This window comes from Puntigrus tetrazona, chromosome 22 (assembly GCF_018831695.1).
Source record: "Puntigrus tetrazona isolate hp1 chromosome 22, ASM1883169v1, whole genome shotgun sequence".
Lineage (NCBI taxonomy): Eukaryota > Metazoa > Chordata > Actinopteri > Cypriniformes > Cyprinidae > Puntigrus > Puntigrus tetrazona.
This window is the reverse complement of record NC_056720.1, coordinates 13,642,267-13,665,419: the sequence shown is the minus strand read 5'-3', so window position 1 is coordinate 13,665,419 and position 23,153 is coordinate 13,642,267. Positions and strand designations below refer to the sequence as shown.

At 35.0% G+C, this 23,153-nt stretch overlaps 2 long non-coding RNA genes and 1 pseudogene across 2 annotated transcripts; all 3 read right to left on the bottom strand.

Annotated features, from left to right (window-relative positions):
- Positions 1-11,909: 11,909 nt before the first annotated feature.
- Positions 11,910-12,355, bottom strand: LOC122328069. Its single transcript, XR_006247771.1, has 3 exons — positions 12,288-12,355; positions 12,074-12,209; positions 11,910-11,999 (listed from the first exon to the last, which is right to left on the bottom strand). It is a non-coding gene; the product is annotated as an uncharacterized LOC122328069 (long non-coding RNA).
- A 27-nt stretch (positions 12,356-12,382) lies between these two features.
- Positions 12,383-13,919, bottom strand: LOC122327079. The gene is made up of 3 exons (XR_006247595.1): positions 13,879-13,919; positions 13,705-13,805; positions 12,383-12,421 (listed from the first exon to the last, which is right to left on the bottom strand). It is a non-coding gene; the product is annotated as an uncharacterized LOC122327079 (long non-coding RNA).
- A 1,117-nt stretch (positions 13,920-15,036) lies between these two features.
- Positions 15,037-21,723, bottom strand: LOC122327217 (annotated as a pseudogene).
- Positions 21,724-23,153: the final 1,430 nt, after the last annotated feature.

Below are 23,153 nucleotides of genomic sequence, written 5' to 3'. Positions count from 1 at the left end.
CAACCACCGGCTAGCAGAATGCTTGGTAGGGCAGATGAACTGGCAATACTTTGTGAAGAGTCTATAGAGGGCTTCCGGTTATAAAGCCCTCTAACAGGAAATGAAGGGATAAGTAGCAGAACCTAGCTAGTATTCAGGTGAGGGCTCCCTCTACTGGCTAGATGTTACATGTATATTATTTGCTGTATATTGGGTCAAATTCATCATTGTCATTAGGATATGTTCCCAAAACCTTCAAACTGGCTGTAGTTAAGCCTCTTATTAAGAAACCACATCTTGATCCCAAAGACTTAGTAAATTACAGACCAATCTATAATCTCCCTTTTCTGTTAAAGATACTAGAAAAGGTAGTATCCTCGCAACTGTATTCCTTTTTAGAAAAAAATAGTGTCTGTGAGGATTTCCAATCAGGTGTTAGACCGTACCATAGTACTGAGACTGCTCTCATTAGAGTTACTAATGGCCTGGTTTTATCTCGTTATTAGTGCTATTAGATCTTAGCGCAGCATTCGATACTATCGATTACAACATTCTCTTGGATAGACTAGAAAACTATGTTGGCATCAAAGGAAGCGCCTTAGCATGGTTTAAATCATATCTATCTGACCGCTATCAGTTTGTAGCATTAAATGAGGAGGTATCATATCGCTCAAAAGTGAAATATGGAGTTCCTCAAGGCTCAGTGCTAGGACCGTTACTTTTCAACCTGTACATGTTACCTCTGGGAGATATTATCAGGAGTCATGGTGTGAGCTTTCACTGCTATGCTGATGATACTCAGCTCTATATTTCAGCGCAGCCTGATGATACACACTAAATTGAGAATCTAACAGAATGCATAGTCGATATAAAAAACTGGATGATGAGTAACTTCCTAATGCTAAATTCTGAAAAAACAGAGGTGCTAATAATTGGACCTAAAAACCCCACATATAATAATCTAGAACACAGTTTATCACTTGATGGCTGCTCTGTTAATTCTTCATCATCAGTTAGGAACCTAGGTGTGCTGTTTGACAGCAATCTTTCCTTCGAAAATCATGTTTCTAGGATCTGTAAAACTGTGTTTTTCCATCTTAAAAATATATCTAAATTACGACCTATGCTTTCAACCTCGAGGTTAGATTATTGTAATGCTTTATTGGGTGGTTGTTCTGCACGCTTCATAAACAAACTTCAGCTAGTCCAAAACGCAGCAGCCAGAGTCCTTACTAGAACTAGGAAGTATGATCATATTAGCCCGGTTCTGTCAACACTGCACTGGCTCCTATCAAACATCGGATAGATTTTAAAATCTTATTAATTACCTATAAAGCCCTGAATGGTTTAGCTCCTCAATACTTGAGCGAGCTCTTATCACATTATAGTCCTGCACGTCCGCTGTGTTCTCAAAACTCTGTCCATTTGATAATACCTAGAATATCAAAATCAACTGCGGCGGCAGATCCTTTCCTATCTAGCACCTAAACTCTGGAACAATCTCCTAACTCTGTTCGGGAAGCAGACACACTCTGCCAGTTTAAATCTAGATTAAAGACACATCTTTTTAACTTAGCCTACACATAACACACCAACACACTTTTTATTATTCAAATCCGTTAAAGGATTTTTAGGCTGCATTACTTAGATTTGCAGGAACCGGGAACACTACTCCTAAAATACGATGTACTTGTGACATCGTAAAAAAAACAATGGCATCTACGCTAATATTAGTCCTGTCTCTTTTCTCAATCTGTTTTACAGTTTGTATCCAGACTAGATGGTGGATCAGCACACAGAGATTATGTTCATCAGAGACCAGAAAACCTAGATGCGCCCGTGGACAGATCACCAGATCCTGATGCACACACACACACACGCGCGCACACTAAGTCATTTACACTATCTGACACAGCTGTGTTTAAAATTGAACTGGAAGTTAAGTGCTGGGCGTCCGGTCAGAGGAGAACTGACCCCAACTGAGTCTGGTTTCTCCCAAGGTTTTTTTTCTCCATTCTGTATGCATGGGGTTTTGTTTCCTTGTCGCTGTCGCCTCTGGCTTGCTTGGTTGGGGACACTTAACTTCTAGTGATTTAACGTTGAATTGATTACAGAGACCGTCTCTGCATTTAATAAGAAATTGGTCACTCTCGTCATTATACATCCCTGTCATTGTACTCTTCTACATTATACTGTAGTGCTTTGATGCAACCTGTGTTGTTAAAAGCGCTATATAAATAAAAATGATTGATTGATTGATTGATCAAATAAATGTAGACTTCTTGAGCAGACCTCTTTAAAAACATAAAAATCTTATAATTCTTATAATTTAATATTAGCTATGATCTGCCTTTATTATCTATAACAATATATTATGTAAATAATTTGATTTAGGTCCTCTACTTTAAAAATACTATATCAAATTATATGAACATTTTATAATATTTCATTTTATCAGTAATATAAAACACACAAATATTACCATCTCAAATGTGCTTATATTTAATTATTTTAACCAATAATATGTCAACCTAAGACTTTAATTTGCATATAATTAACATAGTATTAGCATACAATTCTTATTATAATAATCCTCTCAAGGTCTCTCTGTTAATATGCTCAGTTCATCGGCATAATGAACGAATGATGTCACATTTAAATCTTTTAATGATGTTGACCCGAGTCTGTCTTGCCACACAAACACACACGCACACACACACACACACACACACACACACACACACACTCATGCATGCATTTCTGCTCATTTTAATAGAGAGCAAATCTCTGTGGACTTGCATAAGCCTCTGATCTCTCTATCTCTGTCTCTCTCTTCTGAGTACTGTGAGTGATGTTATTTTCTTAGAAAGCCTCCAGTGAAGCATCTGTTCCCTCCTCATTAATTTCACCTTTTCTTTCTGTGACTTATAGTAATTTATCAGAAATATTGCAAAGGACACTCAAATCAGGACAACTTTGAATTCCTTATATGTTAATAACCATTTAAAAACCTTTTTTAGTGTACTGGATTGCATTATTTGCAATATGTAATAATATTGTTTCATATGTTGTGTTAGAGATTTGAACAAGCCCAGCTTATTAAACGTCAGTATAGCTTATTCTACATGATTTGGGCTAAAATCATAAATGCTACTTCAAATTGTGTGTCCAGAACACCCTAACAACTGTTTAGTACCACTCAAAACTTCTTAGCATAGCAATAGCTACAACCGCATAGTAATGTGCTACAAACACATACAATACCTTAGGAACCACCTAGAACACGCTATCAGCAGCACTGCAAAATGCTAAAAGAAAAAAAAAAAACACCAGAGAATGTAAAACAAACACATAACACCCTGACAACCATTAACAGCACTCTAACAACAACAACAGAGCAATATGCATAAAACCACTCAGTAGACCCTACTGCATAGCAAAATGCTAAAAACATTGACTGCATTACATCCTAAAAACACATTTAACACCACAGCAGCTGCATAGCAATGTGCTACAAATACTTTAAATACCTTAGCAACCACATAACAACATCCTAGCAACCACCCAGACCACCCTAGCAACCACATAGCAACACCCAGGTAACCACTCAAAAACCCTACCACTGAAACCGCACATTTTTTGTATAGGCTTTTTGGACAGCACATAATGCCTTACATCAAGATAACACTAGTGAGAGGTATCATTAAGTCATTAGTCTCATGGCTAATTGTGTCTTTCTAAATGGACCCATTTACATGATGAATCACATGAACACACTCACAGTGAGGAGGTCTTGGAGCACCAGACAACCCTCATCAGTCGTTCTGCAGCTATATAAAGAGCTGTAGTCCATCACCATGATGGAAAACGAGCATTCATGAATACTGCATGCATACCCTAACTTTAGCACCGAGCACAGCTAGAGGCTACAAGGATAGTCCGACCTCAAATTTAGCTACAACCAGCACAACAACATCAAAGACAACAAAACCATTAACCAGAATAACAGAAAAAAAACAACTGTTGCAGTTTCATAAATCCAGCCTTTCAGTTTAAAGGTCAATCCAGGAATGCTAACATGCTAATGCTTAGCAACTTTATAGTAGTGTATTTAAACAACCCAGAACACCTTAGCAACCACATAATGACACCCTCACAACCAAATACAATAATATTAACATATCAACTTGGCAATAATCCAGAACCCTCTTGTAACTGCCACATGCTATAACATCTAGAACAACATATAGCAATACCCTGCCAACTATCCAGAACAACCTAGCAACTGCATAGTAACGTGCTAAAAATACATCAGAACATATTAGCTACCACATAATGAGAGTTTGGCAACGAACCATAATACCCTAGCAACCACAGAGCAGTGTGCAAAGGAACACTCAGAATGCTTTTCCAACTGTATTGTAACATTAAAAACACCTTAGTTATGCCAACACCTAGGCTACAACCATGCAACTAAATAGCAACATACTAAAAACCACCAACCACTCAACTTGACAAATGACAAATTATATCAAATTAGTAATACCCTGGCCACTAGGAAATGCAAAATGTTGTGCAAATAACAGACAAAACAACTCTGGTAACTAACTGGCAACTGTACAATCACTTGCATAGCAATAGGCAATTTAAATGTATTCATTCCATATAAACTACTTTCAATACCTAGTGACCAGAGAGCAATGTGTTAAAAGCACATTCAGAACACCTTTGTAACTGCATCTCAAAGTATTAAAAAAACTTAGGACATCTTAGCAACTGCATAACACCCTGGCAACCACCTAGGTGTTACAGTGCAAGTTGTTAAATTCCCACTCCAATGTCAACCAATCATCACTAAAACAAAAGCAGGCTTTCAGAAAACAGCGAGAGGAATGCAAAATGAGTTGAAGGGAGGCCCATCACGTACATCAGAAGATTATCTGACTGTCACTACATGCTTGCGTTTGGAAATCAGCCAAAATTCAGTTGCTTTCGAGGCCTATGACAGGTCTCAGCACAGTTCATGAAGGGACCTCTCCTCCTACAAACAAATACGTACAACAGAGAGTGAGAAGAAAGTGGCTCTATTCTCTTTAATCTTTCTTCGAAATGACTCTTGCACATCTTGCTTGTGAATAGGCAGTCCTGCAGAGAGAGAAAGAGTCACACATCAGAAAGATAGATCATTAAAGCGGATCCCATCTTTTATTCTTTCTTCTGATGGTCAGCTCAAGCCAAAAAGGAAGAAGGAGAAGAAGGGATGGAAGGTGAGAGTTGAGAAAAAATTATTTAGAAGAGTTTAAAAGGCCATGTGCTACACTTTTGTAACAATTTTCAAAATAAGGTTCATTTATAACTGCGTCCACGCCAACTTGTAATTACCGTAATACCAGTGACAACATATGACGATCTACTCGCGAGTTAATGTCTAAATAAATCTGGTATCAGTCAAGTGGTTCAGCGATCACATGGTCCAAGTCGTAGCTCTCAGAACATTCCAGCTTACAAATTGTAATTATTGAGTTCTCCAAGCATGTGAACACTTTGACATTGTTAGTGTTGCCATAGAAACAAATAATTCAGAGTCCAATGACTTGGAAGTGCTCTGAGAAACATCACATCATGCTGTCATTCTGGAGTTTCAGAGGTAATTACGACATGGCTTAAAATACTTTCACAAGTTCATCTGGCCATCTAGTCCTTAATGGATAATGGTTAACAAATTTGGCTTGCTGTCCTCAATGGAGGTTGAACCCAAGGCTCAGCTTAGGCTCACAGTTCAACCACCCCTTTGTGATGCTACATAGTGAAGGAGATGGGGAAGTGGAGGAAGAATTTTCGTTGGGACGGTGCAATGAGTGCTGCTTGTGTAGACTCATAATGGTTATTGACAGGACATTGACTGAATGATTAGGCACTTCCCAAACGTACATTTAACTTTATATAATTCCATGTCCAAGGGCTTGGAACAGCTCCAAGTAGACCATCAAGACGTGGCTTACAATATGTCTTTTTCACCAGAAAGTCATAACTCAATTTTCATAACAAGTTCTAAAATATGCACTATACCTTTGAGACTTCGATAGGTGAAGGTGCTCTGAAACTGATTGGATGATGGTGGTAGTTGAGTTTAAGAGGCAGCTGTGATTAAGAACAGATTAAGAGAGGCGTAGAGAGGTATCTTCAATGTTTACGTCATTTACAATCACACATTCATCAATTAGGAGAACTTTTCTGCTCCATATGGTGCTACATTATGCTAAAATCCAAAATTCAGTTATTTCAGTACTTGTGATATTTGATCATATATGATTTATGTTTTTGGAACAAGGAACAAAGTATGAAACAAGGAAGTCTGCGATTTAAAGATATCAAAATGCCTCTAATTCAAAAACCAAAGAAAGTTATTACCTAATAACCACATCAAGTTCTAAATGAGTGGTCTCCAAACTCTGTCCTGGAGGAGTAGTCTCCTGCAGAGTTTAATTCCAACTTGCCAACTTGGTGCAAGGTTTTTCACAAAATCCAGTTTTTCCTGATATACTGTATCACTGTAGCAAGCTTTAAGGGCCAAAAAACTGAGAAATTGATGGTGGTTGATGAAAACGAGGTGAAAGGGGTAGGTGTGAATGAAATGGGAAAAAGGAAAGATGGGAGAGGGCAAAACAGATGGGATGATGGTGGCATTAGAGTTCAAGAAGCAGCTGTGAGTGTCAGATCTAAAACAGGTCATGAGAGGCATATAGGGGGACGGTGGGAATTAAAGGAAGGTGCGATGAGGGTCGAGACTTTGTGAGATTGAGAAACAAAGATTAAAGAAGAAGAATGGCATGAAAAGGTAAAAGTGTAACTGTAGGAAGTTGGTCGGGAAGAGAATGCACCTGATGGAGGAGAGGAACGAGGGATGGGTGAAGGTGTGGAGAGGTGGGCTATAAATCCTGAAGAGGCCGTGTGGCAAAACACAGCTGTTTCAGAACAAGCCAGATGTGTAAGAGCAAGAAGGATTTGAACTTCAGCATGTAGTTATATATGAAGTTATAGTTTATAAACTTTTAAAATGGGAATTTTAGAGCAGCTTCTCATGAAAATGTGTATAAATAGTACACGAAATAAAAAAATTGTGGTATTGCTACACAGAAATTGACTTTAACATGCATATGATAAACACAGTTTTCACATGCATATCATACTAAATTTGTTTGATGTGCATATGACAACCATAATCCTACCCATTGTGTAGAATATAGACACACTTTTTTTACAAAACCGGGAAGCAATGGTCGGGTTTTTTGTCTTTGCACTGTTTGCACTAGTTTGCACACTGGGTTTGCACTCTACTTCCCTGCTGTTTGCACTAGTCTGCGCACGTTGCACTTCATGTGGCTAAGACACAGTATGTCTTAGCTCAGTATGTGAGTTCTTTTTGTATTGTGTATTATGTTGTAAGTGTGACCATGCAGCACCAGGTCCTGAGAAACGTTGTCTCATTTCACTATGTACTGCATAGCTATATGTAGTTGAAATGACAATAAAAAGCCACTTGACTTGACTTGACTTTGAGAATTTGCATATAACTTCTGTTCTTTTGGAATAGAAGTGCCTATGTGTTTTTTGGCCTGCAGCCCACAGCCAGGTGTGGAAGATACAGGTGAGATATCCATCCATCAGATTAGAAGAAACACAAACATCACATTTAAAAGGTTATTTTGACTGAAATCAACCTAGTTTTGAAAGTGAATCTCTGTTCTGTTGGGATTTTTTACAGAGCGTGACAGAGTATATCTCCATACTGCCTTATCTCTACCTTTTTATTTTCATGCAGTTGCACCGTTGTTCAAATGACAGCTGTTTCCTTTGACAAGCAGACCTTCACTGCCTGAAGAAACACATGCGCATGCACAGAACGTCTCTAAATAAGAGAGTCAATGGTAATTACTCATTCTTAAGAGTCAAACAGCTGTTCACTGCACACGTCTACAGTCATTCAGAAAACACACAATGAAAGAACAGCCAAGGGGTCAGAACTTCAGAGAGGTAGAGTGAGATGTTTTGAAATCAAAGGAGCCAAGGTAACACAAACCCTAATGATTTGTATTTGAGAGACAGTTCTCTCCAAAGAATCTTAAAACAATATATCAGCGTGTCATCACCAAGAACCATACTAATGACCTTGGCATTGCTAGTGCAATACTAAATCAGATGAGCTAAAGTAAAAAAAAAAAAACCAAGCACCGGGCTGAAGGCATCAACATTTTTTCTGAGAATTTTTAATAGCAAATCTGATGACAGTTTTGAGACATTTTAGATATCTCTTCTGAAATTCTAGAGCAGTGGTTCCTTAAACTTGTAGTCAAAAAAGCTTGAAAACCACTGCTCTAGTAAGATCACACCAGGTAGTTCGCTCAGAGGAAAAAAAAATCTGAGAAACGGGAGACATTTTATGCTTTTCATTTAATATTGCTTTTTTATTTTGAAAATGAAATATTTAGTAGTTACACAAGACATGCTATCCAAAATGAAAGCAATATATTTGGCAGACAACTACATTTTATTGAGTTAAACAATAATATGCATGTACGCTTATAAAGCAACGGATTATTGAGTTTCCAATCCTGCTCCTTGAAAAACCAATGATTTTAGCTCCAACGTGCCCCAACGCTCTTGCCTGGAGATTTCATGTTGTTCATGCTAATTTCATGATTTCATGTTGTTCATGTTTCATGTTTAACGGGGCTTAGAGCTGAACAAGAGATGCTGGATCTCCAGGAGCAGGCTTGCACAGCCCTGGCATTACCCAAAGTATCAAACTACAGTAAATTATGCAGTACCTTACTACACTCTGGTGGTCACTGTAGAAACAGCAGTCATGAGTTTCTGTGATTTTCTTTATTATTTGATACCTTTGTACATGTTTGTATTCTTTCTCATGGGTTATGTATATATATATACACACACATACATGCATACACCACTCGCAGTCTTCCTAACATCTGCATTTAGATCTTCTCAGTGGATTGAATGAGGATTTGTCCTTTGTTTAGGTGAGATCAAATCAGGCTTAGGGCAATTCATGTACCCATCACCTATTTCTACATTCAGACAACAAGCCTTTTGCATTGCATTCTGGGTAGTGGCGACAGGATTCTGCATGTATCCCTCTGAACATGGGAGAACTGGGTCATGGAAGTTGGTGGCACGAGGCTGAAATGGACCATTTCTTTCCATTGCATTCTCAGAGGAACACAAGGACACAAGGCATGGATCATCAACATGCAAAATCACTCGATTTCCCTCAGTTTCTCTGGGCTGGTTGTTGGCATCAGCGCTTATGTTACTTTTTGAATTGCTGTGTAGAAAAACAGATCACTGGCTATCACAGTTCTCTCCCAAACTTCTCTGTTTATCCCTTCATAAAGAATTTTATTACTTCCCATTCCAGAAATTCCAAAGCATTCCAGGAATAGAGTCTACAATTTACTTACAATGAGGACAGCTGCAGACGGACATCTACAATCTGAGCATTGCTGATATCAGGGTCCTTCAATTCGGTACAGCAGGGGAAGCGGTCCATCTGGGGATGCTATCGGTAAGCAGGATGTTCACACAGTCAGCTTATAATTGTGCACTAGGTTTAAAAGATTACAGGCCTCATTTATATCTAGACCTAATGATTGAAATTGATAAATACCAAAAAGTGTCCACCAAAAATATTGTCAGATCAATTAGACTGCATTCAGAGGTAGTCACTAAAATTAACCATAATGCATTTGCAGTTTAAATCTTAAGTCAAAGACCCTGTCAATCATGTTTTGGACAAAAAACAAGGGTTTAAAAATTGTTGGTGATGTTTGGCTTTAAAAAAAAGCAAATCGTTAATTTAATCGGCTTGTATGTTGCTATATCTAATTCATTATGCCAGATCTATACAAGGCCATAGTGATGTGATGAGGTTCAAGTTGCCAGCTCAACCTACCTGTGACACCTCTGAAACTTTGCTGTGGACAGGAGAGGGAAGAGACATGTCCCATTCTCTCACTCTTCTAAAAAGAAAAAAAAACAAATGTATGTTTCCTGTAGTGTTGCATTTTGAATTCCCTTTTTATGGCATTGAAATTGACCCTTCGCTGGAAACTTGATTGACAGACATTTAAACCGAAACCATCGTTTTATACGACAAACAAACAAGACGAGAGAATACATTAACTTTGGTAGAGAAAAAATGGTGTATATTTAGGGTTAAAATAAGATACCTTCTGATGTTCGTTCATGTTTATTTTCTGCTATAAGTAGTAAACAAGAGATGGTCAATTTATGTCATTTGAAATGAGTCAACAATCTGTCAACACACATTGTTAATAGCCACAAAACTGTATTTATTGATTGAATTTCTTCAAAAAAACGCACAATTTGAACGCTGAGACTTGTGGGTTTTTTTACTGCGTGGGAACATGACGTGTGGCATGAGAGAGAATAGCTTGTTGGCCATAGCAACAGTAACTAAGGGACAGGTCTTAGCAAAGGGTCAATCGATTGTTCAAAGTAATCGTAAAACTTTACCGCTGAATGACAACCAGAATGATAAAAGCTATGATGGAGACAGCTGAGGCGAGAGTCGCAATAAGGAAGTACAGTAGAAATGTAACTAGATGTGGTGCAAGAGGCTCTGAAAGAAAAACAATACATTAATAAGGTTAAACAACGGGTGTCCAGCCCTGCTACAGGAAGGCCAACATCCTGGAAGTTTGTAGTGAAACTAAAGACCTTGATTAGCTGGTTGAGGTGTGTTAAATTAGGGTTGGAGCTCAACTCTGGGGGATAGTGGCCCTCCAGGAATAGGTTTGAACACCCCTGATTTATACAATGTATGATTTTTTTTTGTATCGCATAATAAAGATATATAGCTATAGGGAGTGGAGTCGTCTCAGACCAGTTTGTGTAGTCCAGTAGATAGGGTCGCTCCAATCGGAGGGATATCCAGAGTAACGCCATCCTAAACGTCTGGTTGTACTCACATTACAGCGAACCTGAGCACGATACTCAGAGGATCCCTTGAGAGAACGCTCTGATATAGCAAACACCAGCTCTCCGTCAGAGAGAAAGACGCTCTTTACATCCTCCTACAGACAAAGATGAAGTTAACATACATGCGTGAGAGAGTGTGGGTGAGGGTGTTTGTACAGCTATGGCACTTTTGGCCTTGTGGACTTTTGGAAGATACAGTAAACTCTCCTAAAACACTTTTGAGAAAACTGACAATGTACAAAAGTTGATATCCCAAAAAAAAAAAAAAAAAAGAGTGCTGTCAAACGTGATCAATCACATCCAAAATAAAAGGTTTTGTTAACATAACAAATATACACAATACAAACACTTTTACATATTTTAAGAAAAATGTTACGTTCAGTATATAAAATTAATTATATAAATTATGTTTTATATAATATATATATATTAGGTAATGCATTCTGACTTCGTTTTAATATTACTTTAAGTTTGTTTTAAATAAAAAATATATATAAATGCATCATATTGATATAAAATATTAAAAGAAAGAAAACATCACTTTTTATATCAGCATTATAAAGTTTAAAAGATAAAAACTCCCTTACATATTTAATACTCACAGGAGTTAGTAGGCTCCAGTACTTGAGTTCAGTAGTGAGAGGTACAGTACGGTACTTTGTTAAAGTCCAGTTCAAAATCCAGTCTTCTCCTCTCAGTTCAACGCTCAGACTCGTGGGAGATGCGGGCTGGACTAGACCACAAAAACCCCAGACACAGACCAGATCAAAAACACAGCTCTGAGAATCTGTAGAGGTTTTATTAAAACGCTTTCTGGAATACTTTTGATTAGAAGAGGTACAAACTGTGTTCATAAGAGCGACCACTTTGGTCACCGGGCGTTGGAGTGAGCTGCACCTGCAGCCTCTCCAGGCTCAAAGATACTGAAGACACCAATCATTCTCAACGAATCTCCTTTATTTGTGACCTCCACCTTCTCAACACAGCACCACTCGTTCCTGAAAGAGAAACATCACACCTGTCGGAGTTAAAGACGCTGTTCACACGATCTAACATGCTCTCAAACACTCACTGTGCAGTGGAGCATGTTCGGTAGGACAGTGTGTAGCTGATATACTGGGCCAGATCTGTTCTGAGATCCCAGATACAGCTCAAATTATTCCCATCGCTGAGCACACAGTTGAAGTTATATGGACCAGGAAGAGAATCTGAAACAAATAACGGTCAAAATTACTCCAGGACACCAGGGGCTCCCACTTGCCTAAATATAATAGACTTTTTCTTACGCTGAGATATCAGTTCTGGACCATTAGTAAACACCTCAGTTTTATTCTCGCCATCTTCCACATGTTTCATGCTTGGTTTGGCGCGATTTCCCAGGGCTTTTTTTGTCGTTGATTATTTCATGGTCAATTTCCGACTACAAAGATACAACATACAATTAGGTTTGACACTTAAAAACAACAAAATCTATTTATGTTATGTTTTAACCTTGAAAATGCATAAACAACTCTTGCAATATGTCGGTTCAAAAGTCTCAGATGCAACCAGATGCAAAGCGATAAGATTCCAGCTGAACTAGACAAAGCAATGTGACGTAACACAATCACTCAAATGTCACAACTATTCAGAAGCGCAGCTTTGAGGTTTTTGTAAGATCTGATTATACAATAACGTGAAGATAGGGGTGAACATTCATGTCATTTTTTTTCATTTTATAGAAAGTTAAAAACTCTTAAAAAACAAGTGTGGGAACAAAAATAGGGCTGGTGCAGCTGGTGTATCATATGAACAAATTACTAAAAAAGGTAGAACAAGTTTAAAATTTGAAATATTTAGGTACAAGCATTGATGACAAACTTTCATTCCAGGAAAATGTGGACCACATAGACAACAAAACAAGACATCGTTTAGGTCTATCAGGAAACAAATGTTAGCATCGATAGGAGGATTCTAACTATCGTTTATAGATCAATGATTGAAAGTATTTTAACGTATATTATGTTGTGGTTTGGCAATTTAACAATGAGACTGAAAAATATGAGTAATTAATGAAGCAAATGAGAGAATCTGAAACAAATAATGGTCGAAATTACTCCAGGACACCAGGGGGCTCCACTTGCCTAAATATAATAGACTTCTATATAAAAGAATCTATATAAAAGATCATTTGTACCATTGGCGATGGCTGTCTTAAATCAAAATTTTAATTATGTATTACGTGAGATATGTTTTGTTAGGTGTGAGCATACCCATATCTTATTGTAAAAATGTTTTTTTTTTTTTTCTATGCCAGTGTCAAAGATGAATTTCTGTTTAAGACAATAAGTAAATAAACTATAAACTAAATCTAAACTGAACTAAAAAAATATCTATAAATGCGTTTTAAATCATTTTAGGTCATTTTATATCACACCGATGTAGGTTCAAGTGTTTGTTTTGCAAATAAAATTACGTTTAGTTCATGAAAAAATTGTTCAAAATTAATACAGCGCACATTATATCCAAGATGATAGAGTGGTCATACTGGGTTATGGATTCACTTTTCTGTAGTGGAAGCTATCCATGTTTTTTTAGTCTATACGTAAAACACGTTTTCTTGAAAGATCATGTTCGTCTTTTTGACCATGAGGAAGTCGAGGACATTCTTGTTGTCGGTTCAGCTTGACCTATGACTGAAAGTGTGCTGGTTTTGATACTTACTGAGCACTCTCGGTCATGCCGTCTGAAGGGGTGAGAGGTCACACGGGAGGGAGGCGGTATGTCGTCCAGCTGGTAGAAAGTCCAGTCTGGATCTGCATCTTCTACAGGGAAGTCGAGAGCAGACTTAGCATAAACTGCCAATGCTGTGGTATGAATCTATTGTGCAAATTGTACCAGGTTTTGTCAATCTGAAGGCTCTGGAAAGGCCAGAAGAGTGCGCGGCGTATGGAAGAAGAACAAATCATCAAAGCCGATGGCAAATAGAGATGTGTTATACTGACAATAGGCTCTCTGCTTCCCAGTGGGATCCTGGGAAGGGTTAGGAGTCTGAACACAGGGCGATACTTCTGAAATAAAGCAAGAAAATCACGTATCATGAATTGATCACGGATCAGCTTTAAGGTTGTGTCAGATCCAGAGTGATTTTCAAAGCATCTTTCTAAACTATTATTTTACTTTTTATGAATCTAATTAAATTAATATAATAAACTATAAATTTGTAGTAATGGTATAAAAATTTTCTAGTATATTATACTGTACTCATTGATAAATGTTTTAAATATTAATCAGTATATGTAATATAATAAAATGTATATATTATATTATTTTAGTTACTCACTATTGAATTACTTCAGCAAGTCTTATTTTGCTAAATGTATAATAAAAATAGCTGTAAATGTATCAACTTTAATGTAAAACAAAACGCAAGCATTGCATAATATATTATTATTATTGTAAAAATAGAGACAAAATTGACTTTTATGTAAAACATTTCCTTCCCTAAATATTATAATGCAATTAATACATTTTTACTTAAAACTAATGCCATCAAATGATTAATTGTGATTAATTGCATCCAAAATAAAAGTTTTTATTTACATCTGAGTTTACTGTATATTTATTATGTATATATAAATACACCTCATGCATAGATATTTTATTAAAATGTTATTCTTTGTATTAACTACATGTAATAATAAATATATCAATATAAACATAGACATGCAAATACATGTACATATTTTCAAAATATAAACTCTGTGTGTGTGTGTTTATTTATACTTCATAAATTACAGTGTACAAAGTTAGGCAACTAAATATCAATATTTTATCTGACGTTGTTTAACAGATTATAGTATTACCTAATTATGATTTATATATTATGAATTATTTCACTCTTTATACCATTGCTATACTCTACTACTATAGTAGTACATCGCTATTGTCTTTCTCATAGGATACAATTATTGTTCTTCAATTGCGCCTAATATGCCTACATTATTATTATTATTATTGCTGTAATAACAGTGACGGAATGAACACGCGCTTCTCTCACCGCTGGTCGCTCTGGGTCCATGGAGCAGAGAGAGATGAAGACGGGATGATCTCTCCAGCTGCAGCTGATAACACGAGAGCGGTAGTCATTACGGCACTCCAAAGACTCCAGAGCAGAGGATTCTGGGAAGAGAAGACGAATAAAACACCCAACGATGCCGAAACACAAGCAGATCACAGTAAAACACCCCGACCTGGAGCAACGGGCCAAGCTGAGGACATCCTGAGACAACTGACGCCCACAAGAGAGCCAAGGAGAGAGAGACGCTCGGACTCATGGAGGAGACTAGTCAGAAACATGAGGGAGAGATGATCTTAGGTCAAAGCGCTTGTTCTGTCTTGTTGTGATGAAGCCGGGTCACGCTGACATCCTCAAGTGTTGTGAACTTGTGCCCGTGCCAGCCCGACCGCAAATTTGATTACTTTTAAAAGTTCAGAACTGCTTCGCTTGCAGATTTCAACGAGCCATATGACTCTTCCCCTAAATTAGAATCCTAAAACCGCATTTAAGATTTTATAAATCTCAATATGCCTGTCTATTATAACTAATATATTAACACCTAAATTATTATATTATTGCAAATCTAGAATATCATATTCCATTTTTTTGTAACTACTTTTTTTAGACTAATATATTTAATTTATTGCATTTTATAATTTGACTTCTTTTAAATACTTATATTTGGATTATGCTAAATTATTAATTACTACATATTTTGTTATTACTACATTCATCATAAATCGCTCATTACTGTTTAAAAATAATACATTTTATTTTTATTGCTTTTAATATTTAAAACTAAACATCAACAATGTCTTATATTTAATTACTAATTTAACTGCTTACATGTTTTAAATATTATAATGAATAAATATAATTGTTATTTTTGCATAATCTACTTTATTTTTTGTTTTTTTTACATTTAATCAAGTTCTATATAAAAATAAATAATTATTAGATTTATGTTTTAGACATTTGTATGTTTTAGATATTAAAACAATTATTAAAGTACATCAATAATGAATATCTTATTTTCTATTCTTTATAACAATTTTATATGAAATTATAGTAAACCTAAAAATGTATTAGTTTAAATATAAATAGAATATAAATTACTATAATAATATATTACTATTTTTTTTTTTTTTTTACATTTTAAACATGAATATAAAAGTATCAATAGTGTTATTAAAAAGTATTACAATCAGAATAGAAAATATGGCATTGTTTGGAACTATATTCTTTTTACATTATTATTTTGTCAGGGCTTGTGTTTGTGTTGTCACTGACCTTGTTTTCCTCTTGTATGCCCATATTCATTTTTTTTTCTGCTCTTATTCTTATTGTTCTTCTATCACTAAACCCTGTGTTTTCTCCAGTCTAGTCTATTAAATGTTGATGTTTGTGTTTACTTATGTGTCTCTTCCTGCTTTGATTTACCCTTTTAGATCATTAAAGACTGATACTTTGAGTTCAACCCACGCCTCGTTGTCCTTCATTTCACCATACAAGGCAATTGTGACAATCATATTACATTGTTTCGCCATATTTAGCGTATAGTAGGTTTAATATCGCTAGAGCTTTGCTGAAATCACTAACTCTGCGTGAGTGACGTGTTAGTGAAACTTGCTTTTTAGCAAACACGGCTAACGATTAGCTGCGATTCATTCAGGTTGAGAATAGATAGATCAATCAAACTCACACATGCCTAAAGAGTAACCGTGTGTGTGTGTGTGTGTGTGTGTGTGTGATGATATATGTCAGCACCAAACCTTGCTTAAAACGAATGTGTATAATTTACACATAAGTAATTGTGTCACGTAAGTCAAGATGCACCACACAACCATGATTTACGAGAGTTTTTTTTCCGCAACGAAAGGAACTGAAAGAAGAAGTTGGTTGAACGCTTCACCAAACAGGAAAAGTGAAACGCTTCTCATACTGAGAAAATCAGCATTTATTAGCACTGACATTTAGACAATATATTCTGTAGCAACAGATTCCACTATTAAATACTGGTTGTGTTAAAGAACTTATCACCCTGAAATTAAAGCTCTATCACACATCCTTAAATTCAACTTCAACAATAATAAACATGTGCTTATGAATTTAAGACAGGGTTATTATAACTAAACAGAACAAATTTGTAGCGCTGCTCCACCAAATTAATTACATGCAAAATAAACATTTTTGTTTACATATTATAAGTGTGTACTGTGTATATTGATTAGGTATATATACACACACACATATATACAATAATATACTTTTATTCATAAAATGTATAGAAATACAATATATAAACATAGCATATTTTTCTCACAAATATATACGCATGTGTTTGCATTTATAAATTAATATGCTTAATAAATGTATACAGTACACACACACACACACATCAACAAAAGGTTTTATATTTTGATGCAGTTAATCGCAGTTAATCATTTGACAGCACTGCTAAAATTAAAAATGATAAAAACCTTGTTTTGTTGTTGTTAGAAATTAAATGTTATAAATAATATGATAAAATAAAACCTTCATTTCAGTCACCAGGGGTAAATTCTATTATGTTTGTTTATTTTAACTAAAGGAAGCTAAGTAAACTAAATAAAATTATAGGAAAAAACCAAGGCTTTGTTTAGATTAAATTAAAATTCTAAAACAACTAAAACTAAAATTTATACAGACATAAAAAAAGCAAACCAATAATAGAAAAACACACAAAACAATGATCAAAATAATAATAATAATAATTAATAATAACACTGATCTAAAAGTCATTAAATTTTTTTGTTGATTAAGCTGTTAATATTCAGTGATTACTAGTGAATTCAACCTGATTCATAAATGAATCATTTAGACTGGTTCAAACGATTCTGCTTCAAAAGCCACAAATGATTCGAGGATGAGTAAACGCAATAAAATCTCATCATATTATTGGGTAAAACTACATAAATAGTTTCTCAATTTGAAAACCACGTAAACTAAGAAATTCTGTGCAACGGTTTGCGCTATCGGCTCGTTTCAATAGTCGGTGCTGTAGACGGTCAGATCTTTTGGCCTGGGTGACCAGCAGCTCCCAGGGAAACTGATTCACTGGCCGCTTAACCTTTGACCCATTCTGTTTGCTCTCTTGCACCATGAGGGTGACGTCTCTATCGTCTAATATCCGTACTCAGATCGCCCTCAGGGTCCTGGTAGTTCAAAGCAATATCTTTCTCTTGAAAGACATCCTGAGGGGTAAACGGAGAGAAACTAATTGCGAGCAGTTTAGAGGTCACGGCAAGTGCAAATATAATTAGCATAATGCAATATTTTCGCCTTACATATTGTGCCGACTTTCATGTGACTTAGACGAAATTAGCCTCATGTATATTCGTCATAATGCAAATGAGGTTTATCATTACATTAATCCACCGCTGTTCAACACGCCGTGCCTCAAACATCGGTTTTGGGGCTCTGTGGTGTTTGTTGAAAAATAAAAGTACTTTGGAAAAAAAAAAATCCTGCATTGAGATCATTTTTTATGCTAATTAGTATCTCTTGTTTTCTCGTATCTGTTTTCTATACTGCAAATGAATGTTGACAATAAAGCACATCATGAATTGTTTGTAATTTACTAGTGTGTATACCGTTAGTTTAAAATAAGGGTTTAGTGAATAAAATAAATAAATATAAAAGAATAAATGTTTTGCATATGTAAATTAAATATATTTATTAGTGCTGTTAAACAATAAAAGTGATTAAACATATCCAAAATAAATGTTTTAGCATATATATAATGTGTGTATTTTTTAGTATTATAAACAATTAATATGATATACCATATATATATATATATATATATATATATATATATATATATATATATATATTTAGATGTTTTTACATGTCTAAATTTATATATTCATATCATTTATATATTAAAGATATAAATATAACCTATTTTTTAAGTAAATATATGTATGTGTGTGTATTTATATATGCACAATAAATATACACAGTACAATACATATATTATTTAAACAAAACTTATTTTGGATGTGATTAATCGTTTAATATATTTTCAAAACATACAAACACTATATGTAAAATATTGTTATGCATTATTATGCATAAATACTTTTATTTTGATGTGATAAATCACGATTAATCATCTGACAGCACTAATGAATAATAAAAGATGCATTACTATTTATTATATTGTTAATAATTAATGTTACATTAATTTTATCCATAAAAATACTAATCTAATACTTAATTTTAGTAATTAATAATATTATATTCAAATAACTGAAATAAAATCTATTAGTTTACAATTACTGCAAAAAAATTGTTTAAAAAAACAACTGAATTTATTACATTATTTAATAACATTTAAATTTGATTTAAAAATTACAATTAACATTTATTAAAATATTATATATTTTTAAATATCTTAGAAAACAAAATACATTACATTAATAAAAACTATAATATAATATAATACATAGGTGTTGTAAAACAATTGTAAAACAATCTGAAAAAATAAACCAGCAATCAAAAATAATAGCATGTTGCAAATCTAATTATGAAAGTTAAATATGACATATAGTCAAATTATATTTAAAACATATTAAATTAACATGTCTTTATATTTAGGCTACATTTTCTATATGTCTATTTATGTTTTGTTATTTTATTGTTACATTTACTCTATGCTTTTAAACTTGACAAAGTGAAGTGAAGCAGTCGGTTGTTTACATTGTTTACAAGTGATGTCTATTTTCATTTGCAAAATGTAAACAAACATAATTAATGCCTTGTTTTGTTATAGCTTTGGCCAGTATGGTAATATAAGCATTTTTTTTGACACACAGATGTTTTGTATATATATATATATATATATATATATATATATATATATATATATATATATATATATATATATATATATATATATATATATATATATAGATAGATAGATAGATATGCAGGTCAAAAAGGAGCTTGCTGCCAGACATTCTCTAGATTTAAGAAATTTAAAAAATAAATAAATAATTCATAATTATTACACTGTACAAAAATAGTGTTTTTGTTTTCAATGTGCATTCTGCTGGTCAGACTAAAAATGTTGACATTTAAAAAGATTGTCTTTCACTCCTGAATGTTTTTTTCTCTCTTTTCTACCGCATCCTTCCTCTCCTCTCGCCCGAGTTAGCTAAGCCAGGAAAAATGGTATGAATATTAGCAGAGACTTCAGTAAGAAAGACAGCCTCCTTAGTGTAAGATGAACGGCAGAATTAAAGATTCTAATGATGGGAACGAAAGAATAAATGCAAACATAAACTGATTAAAGGGCTCTAACAGTATTAAATGGTATAATATTCAATTAATGAAGTTTTCTTTGTATGCTTTCATTTTTGAGGCACACTGAGAGCCTGCAACATCAAACAGAGCAACCTGATTAGAAAACTGGGAACAAGGATGAAGTACTTCATTCTGGAAAGCAGATTCGTGAAGATGGCTGAATGGAGAGATCTTCCTCAACACAAATGTCCTTGAACAAACAATAAGCACCACATTAGCTGAGAAATAGTACATGGTGGTTAAGTGTTATTGATTAAAAAGGTAATGCTTTTAGATGAACTGAGAATGTGAGTGTGTGTGTGTGTGTGTAACCTTGTGTCGATGCTCCTCTGGCTGCAGCAGATAGCAGCGCAGGCAGCTGTATGAACTCGAGTATGTTTTCCGCTTTTGAAGCTCCGCCTCTTCATCAGAGTCACTCTGGAAGAGGTTTAATAATATTCACGAACGACTCGAAAGATTCCCAGTTTTGTCTCTCACTGTGCCCTACAGAGAGAAGACAAGGCATGAGCAGATGAAGAGCCGTCAATCAATCCCTCAAACCAACCAACCAATCAATCCATGGATCAACCAATCAACCAACAAATCAATTAATTAACTAACCGATCAATCAATCCATTTATAAATCAACTGGACTAACACATCAATCAATCACTCAAACCAATCAACTAGCCAACCTACCAATCAATCAACCAACTGACCGACCGACCCAATCAAATCTATCTATCACTGTGAGATGCTTTCTTGTATCTTTAGGGGAGATGAACCGATAAGACAGGTGGAGGGACACAATAATGCAGGAGTATAAATGTCCTCAGAAGTGGCAGGAATAATGGCCGCTGCGCCCCTGGACCTTCAGATACATGGGCATTCAAGTAAAATAAAAAAAAGCCAATGAAATAGCGAGATTCACGTGGCAGATCTTTCTCTTTCACCAGCTCTCATCTTGATAATGTTATTTGAGGGTCCACGCACATGTCTATGCAATATCCAATTTTCCCTCTCTCTTCCTTCCCACGGAATTCAATTCAGGTCAAATCGTTTCTCCTTATTAATATGTCATAATCTGAAAAGATTGGCGGTTATCTAACTCATAAAAACCATGTGAGTGAGTGTGTGTATAGTGTTTCCAGACTGTGACTTTCTCCATCAGATCTTCTCACTCTCAGTGTCGCACACACTAATACATAAACGTCTTCTCATCTTCGCTTTCTTTATGTCTTTTTCCACCATTCTTCTTTGTCTACAACCACACCTTTTTAGTGTTCCCTCAATCACTTTGTATTCTCTGGAATTACTCCCCTTCTTCCTTTTTTTATGAATACCTCTTCATCCATCGTGGTTCTTAAGGGATACCGTGCATCTCTGCCTAGAGCGATGTATATTTGTAGGTTTTTTGATGGACAGCGAGGAGACACTTGTTTTATTTGGATATTTCGTTAAATGTATAATATCAGTGTATCAATTCTCTACGCTTAAATATTTGAAAAAACATTAAAGATTTTTTTGTGCAACCTCTGGAGGTCAATCAGAACTGAAACGGCCAACCTTCTTGGTAAAAACAGGTCAATTTTTAATGGCAAAATTTATAACAATTAAAAATCCAGATGTGACTAATAAAAGTTATGAAAAGCAAGAAACTACAATGTTTATGCTGTAATATAAAGCAAAGTGTTTCTAGCTCAAACTAGTTCCCAGACAATGTATAAATCCAATTAAACATAGACCCTGGAATGCAAGACAATATGAATAAAGGCATTCACAAAGTTTAAAAAAATAATAATTTAGAAATATTGATCGCTTTACAGTGTAAGGATGTGGCTTAGACTTATCTAAAAAAATTAAATCCTAAAAAAAAATTGGAAAAAAAAGGCTAAATCTAATTTTAGAATCATTGGCACTACTAGTAATATACATTAATATATAGTATAAGCAATTATTTGTATTGTAATGTTATTATTACTATAATAATCACTGTTGGTGCAAATGAAATACAAGTAAATACAGGTTACGTTATCAGATTACTTTTTTCAAGCAACTAGTACAGTAATTGTAAATAAAGTAATTACTTTTTTAATCTTAAAACCTTTTAAAGGAAATATACGAGTTATTTTTTCAAAAAGAAATGCCATTACTTCGAGCCCCTATGTCTTAGACTAACAGCTCTTGTTTTGTCAGTGTCAAAAATTGTGTGTGCTTGTGTGAACATACGTTGCTGCCTAGACTAAATATGTATTACATGTATTTGCTCATCTCACCTGTACAAAATAGAGAGTTTTTAATAATTTTGAGGGAAATGCAACTCAGGGGATAGTGCATTGAACTGTTTATGTTTCGTGAGCTGTTTGTTATTTTTTTTATTAATCTCTTCCTATTTAAGTGTGTTGTTTTCATATCTTTCTCAGTCCCCAGAATCGTTAGATGACATCACTGGACCCCAGTGTGTATTCGTTTGATTCCCTCGCATGGAGTCACGTGACAACCGAGTCCTGGTGGTCGCAGGTAATTCCATCTGGTTCGCTCGCACTCCTTAGCCTCAGCTGCAGAATAGATAAGTTGTTAACTGTTCTGCACTCTATTGACTGAAGGGTTTAAAGGGAATTTTGTAGACTCTAATTGGGCTCATCAAAACATCTCTTACTATTTATCTTTCATCTCCCATCACAGCTCATTTTCCTCGTATTGAACATCAACGTTTGGAAGTTACTTAGATCACTGGCCCGTGAGAGTGTGGTTACTTCATCAGGACAAATAGAATTGTATTTAT